Source organism: Phacochoerus africanus, chromosome X, assembly GCF_016906955.1.
Source record: "Phacochoerus africanus isolate WHEZ1 chromosome X, ROS_Pafr_v1, whole genome shotgun sequence".
Lineage (NCBI taxonomy): Eukaryota > Metazoa > Chordata > Mammalia > Artiodactyla > Suidae > Phacochoerus > Phacochoerus africanus.
Window position 1 is genome coordinate 59,727,760 of NC_062560.1, and position 9,142 is coordinate 59,736,901.

General features: G+C 42.7%; 1 pseudogene; it reads right to left on the reverse strand.

Annotated features, from left to right (window-relative positions):
• Positions 1–7,550: 7,550 nt before the first annotated feature.
• LOC125118038 (small nuclear ribonucleoprotein E-like) lies at positions 7,551–7,872 on the reverse strand (annotated as a pseudogene).
• Positions 7,873–9,142: the final 1,270 nt, after the last annotated feature.

Consider the following 9,142-nt stretch of genomic DNA (forward strand, 5'->3'; position numbering starts at 1 on the left):
GTCTCTCTCTTGGCTTGAACAAGATAAATTTATATTCTAGAGGCTGCAAGTCCAGATCAAGACACCAGCATGATTGGTTTCTGGTGGAAACTCTTTTTCTAGCTCACAGACGGCTGCCTTCTTGCTGTGCTCTCACTCTCACATCAGGGGAGGGCAGGGAGAGAGAGACAGAGAGAGGGAGAGAGAAAAAAAAAAGCCCTCTGGTGAAACCTTGCTTAAGACATCTGTCACTTTTTGTGATGCTGCAGGAGGAATCAAACAGACTTGGGATCAGGTCTTCTTTCTATCACTTGCTAATTGATCTTGACAGGTCGTTGCCTCTCTGAGCCTCAGTTCCCCCCGGCTGTAAATTCTGCCTACTTCGTAGGGTTTAAACGTGAAATATTTTAGGGCTAAGTGCATTCAATAAAAGTAGCGTTGTTATTAACAACAAAAGCAATAATAGTAAAAATGTGTCAGACAGTTTTCTATGCATCTGCATAACCACCCTATGAGGCAGACACCATTATGGTTATGCCCATTTTACAGATGGAGACACAGACTCAGAGGTTCAGGGTGCTACTCACAGTCACACAGCTAGCAAGAGGTGAGGCCATGATGGAGAAGCCTTGGTCTGCCTTGGGCCAGCCTCAGGCTCCCATCCTGTCTCACTCTCCCCTCAGGGCTTCCTCGGAGTTGAGGCCCCATCCCAGGCAGCAGCCATGTCAACTCCAGAGCAAACTCCAGCTCAGACTCACTGAGGGGGAATGCATTTGTTCCAAATTACAGACAATTTGTTTTGAAATGCAAATCATTGTTAATCAGAGGGGCCAGGTAGACTTCTCTTTCTCTTCTAAAAGAAATCCCTCTGTTCAGCTTGCCTGAGGGATATTCTCTTCCTCTTTCTTTTTCTTGGCCCTGAGGAGGGCACAGTTATACTGTGGTCTCAATGAGGCCTAAATAAAAGCAAACATGGGCTAATTCAAAACCCGTTCCCTTGCCATCTGCACCCTCCCCTTTGATGCCTTGCTGCCTTCCTTTCCGCCACTTTGGACTGGTGGCTGCCCAGTGATTCCTCCAGGAGGAATCTTAAGGGGTACCGTGAAATTCTCCTCTGACTCTCTAAACAAAATGAATTTGAACCTGATTTTAACTGAACAATTAATGGAAACCATATCATCCTTAACTGAGGGGAGCCCGGGGAGGAGTGCCCAGGAAGTCCCCATAGAACCAAGAACTGTGGGACTGGGCACACAGGTGACATGGAGAAATAAGGTGATTTGTAGATTACGAACCCCAAACCACCTCCACCTCAGCTGGGCTGGGGACCACAGTCACCAAGCCACCATCTGCAAGGATTGTTCTTGTTCTCCACCGCCATACCTCCAACACAATTGAACATCAGGTATGGACAGGTCCTTCTCACATGTTCTATCAAGAGGGCACAGCTCTCTTCTTTCTGTGGGGGAGAAGAATGTAAGAGAGACGCAGAATCCAGTTTCATTTAGCTTTGCAATCTCCTTCCTCAGAGTTCACTTCTCTGTCTGGTTCCAGGTTAGGGTTGGCTATAAGAGGAAATTGCACAAGATCTTGAGGCAGAAATGCAACAGCAGACTTTGAGCTTCACAGGTTGATGTTGGAGGCACTACTGAAGCTGGCCTATGGCTTTACCACTCTGCTGGCTCAGCCCACTGGCACAGGGCAGCAGTCAGCTCCCCAGCCTGGCCGACTTCCCAGATCTTCTTGAACTTCAGTGAGTCCTGAGAACATGCAGGCAGCCTCTTCTGCAGGTCACTCACACAGTCGAGGCTGGAGATGGTGAGACAGTTTTAGGTTCTGATTTGTCCCCACTCTCTCCCACCACCAAATGCAGAGGCCACAGCCTTCTACAGGCTTCTTCATCCTCTCCCAAGATTGGTGAAAACTCTAAACCTCATAATAAATGCCTTATTTCAGATCACTCAGAGTTGTTCTGTTTTCCTGATCAAACCTGAACAGATACAGTGCTCAATAAATGTTATTTTGTTAGTATGATTAGAATGGAGGTTTCACAGGTTGGGGCCAGGTATTTGACATCTGTGTATGTACCAAGGGGCCAACAGAGGAGCTGTGAGTTGCTTCCATGGTGTGCAGAATGGAAGGGAATTGGATCAGTGCTCTGGACAATTGTCCAGTACTTGCTATGAGCTAAGTCCTAGAGAGAGCAGGATGAATACACAAACATAATTGGATGCAGCTAATATGCTCCCACCCAAGTGGATGGAAAATACTAACAAACAAGCAACAGTGACTAATGGCCAATGATAGTAAGAATAGGCAGCACTTATTGACCACATCACATGTCTTACCCATTTAAGGCTCACACTAGATTTTGAGGCAGGTAGGAAATGTGTAGCTCAGAAACAGTGAGTAGCATGCCCAAGTTCACATACATGACAGAGCTGGGATCCCAGCAGAAGAGCTTAGGCTCCAGACAGAGCCTGTGTGGGGCTATAAGTGTTTGGCCAGGGGATCCCGTAGTGAAGGAGCCCCAAAGATTCAGAAGCAAACTCTGCCCTAGCATTGCCAAGAGGGTGGCTCAGAGGCTGATGAGGGAGAGCTCTGGGTGGGAAGGGACCAAAGGAGGCTTCCTGGTGGGATCGTGAGGCTTGAGCTTGGCCTTGAAAAACCAAAGAGGACTAAGCCAATTCCCCTTCACACTCTCTATTGCATCTATCATTGAGGTCTATGGATCCTTCATTGGAAATGTCTTTGATTACCTCCCCTATACCATTCCAACCCTCTTGTCCTTGTCAAACGTCAGACCTTGCTCATCTCTGGCCTGGACCCTTGGTCCAGTCTTTTCCTCCCTGGCCTCCTGACCTCCAGCCTTACCTATTCAAATCCACACTGGCTTCAAAAGCTATCTTTTACAAATTCAGCTCCGATCATGGCATGCCTCCACTCAAGATCCCACCGTGCCTTCACTACCCATTAGGGTCCCATGGGATCAAATAATAACATTAAGATTGAAACACATATAGTTGCTGATAGTCAACTGTTCTTGACCTACAATAATTGCACATTCTTTTCACTCTTCTAATATTGGTAATACTAATAGCTGTATATTATTAAGCCCTGACACTGGATTAAGACTAAACACATGCCTCCAAATGCATCATTCCTGCAAGTTCCCTGCCCCATTATCCATCTGCCTCTTTGGGCCTTTTTCTGTCTTACTCTGTCTGCTTTGTACCATGATTTCACTCTCTCTGTTGCTGCCTCTATTTCCCATACTCTGTGTCTATATCCCTTCTCAAGTTTTTTCACTGTCTCTGTCCCTGCCTCTCTGATTCACTATCCCTGTCTCTATATCTAGCTATCTTTCTTATATATCTGTCTTACTACTTCTCTCCTCTGATACTCTCCTTCACTCTCATTCTTGCCTTCTCTGTATTTTCCCCTTCCTCTGTCTATATCTATGCTCCTTTGCCCTTCTCCCTCTCTCGTGTGTGTCTGTGCACATGCACGTGTGCACATGTGTCTGCAGACCTGTTTCCTGACCTCCCAAGATGCTGGTATCCATGAGGCCCACCTTAGGCTGAATCCCAGGGCTCTCCTGACTGGGAGCTGGGAGGACAGAACAGATGGGAGCAGGCATCTGGCTCAGGGGGCCTGATTTGTCCTCAGGCCCAGGGCATTCTCACAAAAAAGCTTGTGGCCTCCCCTGGGGCTGCGGTCTCATCCTGCCTTCAGCCAGCAAGGCAATTGGTGCAGATGGCAACCGCCCAGATGTAAAACCCAGCTGTGCAAATTAGCCTGAGGCCTGTAAGAAATTAGACTGGATCTAAAAGAGATCAGGCTGTGGAAAAGGAAAAATGTTAGTTAAAAAAGAAAATTCCTACTCCCACCTCCAGGTCATAGATCACAGAAGAGAATCCTCAAGCCGTGAGGGACTTCAAGGGGCCATCTGGCTTGGCCGCTTCTCAGAACAGGTCAGGCCCCAGCCAGTCAAGACGATGTCTATCTTTCCATCTTTCAAGAACACAAGTCAGAGATTGTTCAGTGTCTTCCCTCAGTATCTTGTTCTGGGAATGAATGCCTGCACTGTGAAGAAGTTTGTGGAAGAGTCCAGACCCCTGGAGTCATTCATACTGGGACCCAAATTCACACTTCTTAGTCTTCCACATCCCAGCACCCAGCACCACTCTTCCCCCAGAAGCCCAAGCATCCTCTTTTCTTTCTTTTCTCTCCTGTCCAATCCATCAACAACACTGACAGCTCTGACTCCCAGCTGACTCCTTGTACTGCAACCACACTTAGCACCATGGACCCAAAGTCCCCATTGTGTCTATATGGACAGCTGCACACCCTCCCCCTCACTGGACTATCTGCCCCCATTCTTGTCCCCTATGCTCCATTCTCCAGAGAAGCTGGATCATGTCATTCAGATCATGTCATTCCCCTGCTCAAAATCCTCCTTTGGTTTCTTTGGAGATCAAACCCCAAGTATTTGTGGCCAGTGAAAACCTCTGTCATCTAATGGCAGCTTCCTCCCACTTTACCTAGTCTGCTCTAGCCACATTGCCCCCTTGCTCTTCCCTGAATATACCAAGATCATTCCCTCCTCAGGAATTTTGTCCTCTGCTTAGAATGCTCTTCCTCCAAATCTTCACATGATTCCCTCCTCTCACTTTATTCCAACCCCTATTCAAAAGTCACCTCCTCCAAGAGGCCTGCTCTAGCCATCCTAGCTAAAACAGCAACTGCCTAAGCTCTGCCCCCCACAACACTTTCTAGTCTACGGTCATCCAATATCTTTCATCAGAACACTTATCACTGATTGGCATTATATTTTATATTTATTTGGTGATTGGCTGCCTCCCACACTGTGTGCCCAGAGCCTAGAACAGTGCATAGCACTTAGTAGGTACCCAATGGGTTGAACAGATGAATGAGATCATGTTGCTTATAAGCTGTGTGACTTTGGGCAAGTTACTTAACTCTTCTGTGTTGTAGTTTTCTCATCTTTAAGATGGGAAGAATTGCATCTACCTTGTGAGTTGTAAATATGGTAGTTATAATGGTCATAGTGCCTGGCATTAAAAGTTAGTAATTATTGAAATAGCCAGTACAGTTTTTACCTAATGTTTCTGGTTCTGTCCTCAGTGGAAGTGGAAAACATCTGTTCACCCTATCTAGGTTGAATAACCCCAATCCTTTTCATTTTTGTGATACAGGAGGCAGGGGATGAGTAAGGATGTTGGTAAAGGAACATGGCACTAAGCTGCTAGCTTCTCAGAATCCACACAGGACAGGAGTGAGTCTCAGAGACTTTAAATCAATTCTTAAATATGCTTTTAAAAAAGCTAAAGACTATCATGGACAGAGGATTAAAAAATCCTAGGAAAATAATGTATGAATGAGAATATCAATAAAGATATAGAAATTATAAAAGTAGAAAATCTGGAAATAAAAATCATAATAACTGAAGTGAATGTAAGCCACAGATGTCCCCTTCTCTACTGAGGAGCTGTAGGACAGGAGGCCAGTGTCTCTGAGTTTGAGGTACAAATTCCATGAAGTTCCAGGATGAGGCATTTCATCACCATTAAGAGACTTTGGAGTCAGACGTGGAGTTCCCCTGTGGTGCAGTGGGTTAAGGATCCAACATTGCCACTGCTATGGCACAGGTTCACTCCCTGGCCATGGATCTTCCGTGTGCCATGGATGCACCTTCTTATCCCTCAAAAAAGAGGCTTTGGAGTCATTCAGGTGTGGGTCGAATTCCAGCTTTAGTGCATAACTTTGAGCAGTGGCTTACCCTCCCTGGCCTCAGCAATGATTCTGGTAGTCTACCAGGAGGAAAAAATGAGATAGTGAATGCAAAGCGCTACTTAGTGCATACTCAGGCCAGTGCCTGGCATGTGGTCAGCACTCTCTAAATGGCAGCTATTAAAATTATTTTATCATGACCTCCTCCATACCTGTTCTACAGGCAGCTCTGCATTCTGACAAATTTCTAGAGGTCTGGCTCAAAACTTTTAAACCATCCTATCCACCTGCCAGGGAAACCACTCCAGCTTCAGAGTAGCTCCAGCTCATGAAACTTTTACCCTGCACAAAGCAAAAGGGTGCCAGCTTCCCCTAAAGCCAGGGAGATCCAATGAAGATACTGCCCCCACTGTCTTCTACCTATGGGTGAGAAACAAAGACCTAAGTGACACTGGCAAAATGGCAGAGTAGGCAGCTCCAAACACCCATCCCTCCTCTGAAATGCCAAAACTACCAATATATAGAAACCAAGCAAATATTGAACCAAGAAAAAGTCCATGTTAAAATGCTCCTGGTTTTCAAGGAACTCTCTGTTGCTGAACATAAGGCAAAGGAACAGAGACCTCAGTGACCACCCATGACAAAAAATATGATCTTTGCAAAAATAGTAAAAGTCGCTAAAAAAAAATGGATGATTGCAAACCAACAACCAAGAACAGCAAACACCAGAGAAGAGGGTGAATCTCATTTCCAGGGTTACAACATTACTATATTCAATTGTCCAATTTTCAACAAAAGTCACAAATGAATAAAAAGAAAAGTATGGTCCATCCAAAGGAAAAAGATAAGGATGCTCAGACATTGGACTTACTAGACAAAGACTTAAAATCAACTGTTTTAAATATGCCCAAAGCACTAATAGAAACCATGAACAAAGAACTAAAGGAAGCCAGGAAAATTATGTATGAACGAAAGAAGAATATAAATAAATAAATAAATAGAAGTTATAAAAAGAAACCAATAGAAATTCAGCACCTGAAAAGTATAATAACTGAAATATCAAATTCACTGGATGGCAGGGGACAGCAACAGATTCAGGAAGAAAGGATAGTGAATTTGAAGACAAGTAAATTAAAGTTATCCAGTCTGAGTAACAGAAAAAAAAAATGAAATGAACAGAGCCTAAGAGATCTGTGAAACACCGCCAAGCAAAGCATCATAAACACTATAGGAGTTGCCGAAGAAGAGAGAAAAAAGGGCAGCAAGAATATTTAAGGAAATAATGGCTGAAAACATGTCAAACTTGAGCAAAGATTCAAGTCTACTAATCCAAGAAGCTTCAATGAACCCCAAACTATTGAAAATCTAAGACAAAGATCTTGAAAGCAACAAAAGAGAAGTGAATCGAAACATATAAGAGATCCTTAATAAGGCTCTCAGCCAATTTCTTGTCAGAAACTATGCAAACCAGAAGTCAGTGAGGTTATATATTTAAAAAAGAGTACTATGAACAACTATACACCAACAAATTAGGTAATCTAAAGGAAACTGATAAATTCCTTAAAACACACAGATTACCAAAATTGACTAAAGAAGAAATTTTAAAAATCTTAACAGACCCATAAAAAGTAAGGGGATAGAATTAGTCATTTTCTTAAAAATAAAAACAACATCAAAGCATTTACTGTCATCTGGTAATACACAGGATGATCAAAACAATATGAATACATTTTAGAGCTGCATGCTCAACATAGGACACCTTTTAACAAAAAGCAAATTGTTGCCTTCTCAACAATTTCTCACTTCATTAATCATTTCTAGTTGGAGACAATTTGGAGCAGAGTAATGTTATCTCCTTTTAGCTTGATCAGACCGAGTTGTTTTCTCGACTTTGCTTTAGAATGAATCTCTTCTAAATGAATGAATCTCATCTAATATGGGGTTCATATACTCAGAAAAACCAATGATACAGTCCTCTATCCACATATTCACTTGTTCATAAAGCCACACCTGAATCCAGAATCTATTTTGCAAGTATCTGAAGATGATGTTGATGGGCTGCACCATCACCTTCCACACTTTCTGGCCTTGGCCAGGGCCAGAAAAAAACCATGGTGGAAGCTTACAAAGACCAGTCATTTGTTTTTTGTTTTTTGTTTTTAATCTTCCCAACAAAGAAAAGCACAGGACCACTTATTTTCACTGGGGAATTTTTCCAAATATTTAAAGAAGATGTAACACCAATACTTCTAAAATTCTTTCCAAAACTGAAGAGACAGGAACACTTGCCAACTCAGTCTATGAGACCATCATTACTCTGATACTAGAGTATCAGAATATATATATATATATATATATATATATATATATATATATATTCCCAAAATACTAGCAAACCAAATCCAACAACGTATAAGGATTATACATCATGACAAAGAAAGATTTATCTGAGAAATGTAAGGGAGATTTAACATAAGAAAATCAATCAGTGTAATACACCATAATAATAGCATAAAGTAGAAAAAAGAGAAAGATAATCTCAATTAATGCAGAAAAAGCATCTGATGAAAACCAACATTTCATGACAAGAACATTCAGAAAACTAGAAAGAGAAGGGAATCTTCTCAACATCATAAAGCCATATTTGACAAACCCACAGCTAACATTATTTTCAATGGTGAAAGACTGAAAGCTTTCCCTCCAAAATCAGGAATAAGACAAGGGTGCCTGCTTTTACTACTGTTAATCTGCTTTGTACCAGAAGTTATAGTAACCAATTAGGCAAGGAAAAGAAATAAAAGGCATCCAAATTTGAAAAAATTAAAACTATTCATAGATGATATGATCCTATATATAGAAATTCTAAAGAATCCACCAAAAAAGCTACTAGAGCTAGTAAACAAATTCATCAAAGTTGCAAGGGCATAATTTCAACATGCAAAAAATTAAGTATGTTTCTATATTCCAACAATGAATAAGTTGGCAAGGTGATGGATAAGGGTGTGAGTCTCTGCTCTGTGAGCCTTTTCCTTCCTTCTCTCCAAAGGCTACGCCATGGAGTAGGGGAATGCCACAACAAGAGACCAAAGTCCATTCAGCTCTATTTTATTTTATAGATAGGGAGACTAAGGCCTGGAAATGGAAAGGGAGTCACCCAAAGTTCACACAACCGTTGAACTCAGTGAGTAACAGGACCACTGGGCTGGAAACATCTTAGAAGTACCCTAGCTTTCCCAGCAACCCCCAATTTAATGAAGACATGCTCTCAACAGCATTCCCAACAGCAGGTGATTGTCAGGCTGTGATTTAAACACCTTCAAAAGCAGACAAGTCACTACCCCCCAAGGCTGACCTGAGATTCTGGCCTCCTGAGGACAAGTGGGCTGATTGAGAAACTTCCCTTCTGTGC